We start from the raw sequence: 2,500 nt of genomic DNA on the forward strand, positions 1-2,500 counted from the left end.
CGCTACAGCTCGGGACGGCCAGGTACGCCCGAGACTTGGCTCGGGACGGCCTGGGACGCCCTCGCCATAGCTCGGGACGGCCTGGGACGCCCGAGACTAGGCTCGGGACGGCCTCGGCACAGCTCGGGACGGCCTGGGACGCCCTTGCCACTGCTCGGGACGGCATGGGACGCCCGAGACTTTGCTCGGGACGGCCTGGGACGCCCTTGCCACAGCTCGGGACGGCCTGGGACGCCCGAGACTTTGCTCGGGACGGCCTGGGACGGCCTCGGCACAGCTCGGGACGGCCTGGGACGCCCGAGACTTTGCTCGGGACGGCCTGGGACGTCCGAGACTTTGCTCGGGACGGCCTGGGACGTCCGAGACTTTGCTCGGGACGGCCTGGGACGCCCGAGACTTGGCTCGGGACGGCCTGGGACGCCCTCGCTACAGCTCGGGACGCCCGAGACTTGGCTCGGGACGGCCTGGGACGCCCGAGACTTGGCTCGGGACGGCCTGGGACGCCCGAGACTTGGCTCGGGACGGCCTGGGACGCGCTCGGCACAGCTCGGGACAGGCCGGGACGCCCGAGCCGAGCTTCGGGTCGCACGAAATCTCTTCGTATTCCGACATATTAGAAGCTTCCCATCATGTAGTAGGCCGAGCTTTGCCCTTTGGATGCCCTATGGTGCTTGGCGAGCACTAGGGAACGTGCCAGCACAAGTGCTGTGCACGCTCTGGGGAAGGAGCTCAACCCTCCCCCTTATAGTGCAAAGTTATTGTTTTGCCTATTTTCACAAGGAAACATCAATTTTTTAACCAAGCATACTGGGCCTTTACTCCTTCGTTACTCGTCGGAATCCAGCAAACTTATACTCGTTGGAAAGGCCTTTTCGCAAGGATTTTTTTGATATATTATAATAGCGATTCCGATAAATATTTATTTTTCTATGAATTTTTAAGTGAATAAACACCGGAAAATTCATAAAAAATAGAAAAAAAAATATTTTCTTCCGTTTCTTTTCTCCAATAATTCATAAATAATACCTCAATAGTATAAATGAAGAGAGAGTCGAAATGGCCCGGGTGGGTTTCGAAATGTCCCACGACCCCATAGAATGCACGGGCCAGCCGAGCCAAAGCAGGGGACGCGCATGGGACAGCAGGGGACGCGCACGGGACAGCGTCCCTATGGCTCGGGACGGCATGGGACAGTACGGGACGCCCTTGGTAAAGCTCGGGAATCCCATCGGACGCGCATGGGACGGCCTTGCTAAGGCTCGGGACGGGCTTGCTAAGGCTCGGGACGGATGGGACAGCACGGGACGCGCATCGGACGGCCTTGCTAAGGCTCGGGACGGCATGGAACAGCACGGGACGGCCTTGGTGAGGCTCGGGACGGCATGGGACAGCACGGGACGGCCTTGGTGAGGCTCGGGACGGCATGGGACAGCACGGGACGGCCTTGGTAAGGCTCGGGACGGCATGGGACAGCACGGGACGGCCTTGGTAAGGCTCGGGACGGCATGGGACAGCACGGGACGGCCTTGGTGAGGCACGGGACGGCCTCGGTGAGGCTCGGGACGGCATGGGACAGCACGGGACGGCCTTGCTAAGGCTCGGGATGGCCTGGGACGGCCTTGGTGAGGCTTGGACGGCACGGGACGCGCATGGGACAGCATGTGACGGCCTTGGTAAGGCTGGGCACGGCATGGGACGCACATGGGACACCTTATGGGGATCATCAAGGGACGTTGCACGGGACATTCTTAGCCATGAAGGGCCTTCACATGGGACATCTTAGGAGTCAAGAGCCGGCACATGGGACAATGGAGTTCACACGCACGGAACACTTCGGCTACTTCCGTTCGGAACGTCGTGGGATCTTTATGTCCCCATTAGCACCGACGCATCAACATGCTAGGAAGCTAGGTCCGAACTTCTCGAAGTGTCGATGGCACTTGGACGGATACGCATCCGATCCGATGTTATGATGATGTACTTTCTCCGATATCGATGTCGGGGTGTATTCCGATGTTATGATGTACTTTCTCCGAGATCGATGGGACGACCTTGGTAAGGCATGGGTCGGCCTTGGTAAGGCTCGGACGGCACGGGACGCGCATGGGACGGCCTTAGTAAGGCTCGGGACAAAATGGGACAGCACGGGACGCCATGGGACGGCCTTGGTAAGGCTCGGGACGGCCTGGGACGGCCTTAGTAAGGCTCGGGACAGCACGGGACGTCCTTGGTAAGGCTCGGGACGGCATGGGACAGCGCGGGACGCCATGGGACGGCCTTGGTGAGGCTCGGACGGCACGGGACGCGCATGGGACGGCCTTAGTAAGGCTCGGGACAAAATGCGACGGCACGGGACGCCATGAGACGGCCTTGGTGAGGCTCGGACGGCACGGGACGCGCATGGGACGGCCTTAGTAAGGCTCGGGACAAAATGCGACAGCAAGGGACGCCATGGGACGGCCTTGGTGAGGCTCGGACGGCACGGGACGCGCATGGGACG

This window comes from Eschscholzia californica, unplaced genomic scaffold (genome assembly GCF_041429995.1).
Source record: "Eschscholzia californica isolate CP2 unplaced genomic scaffold, dmEscCali1.0.p SCAF_59, whole genome shotgun sequence".
Classification (NCBI taxonomy): domain Eukaryota; kingdom Viridiplantae; phylum Streptophyta; class Magnoliopsida; order Ranunculales; family Papaveraceae; genus Eschscholzia; species Eschscholzia californica.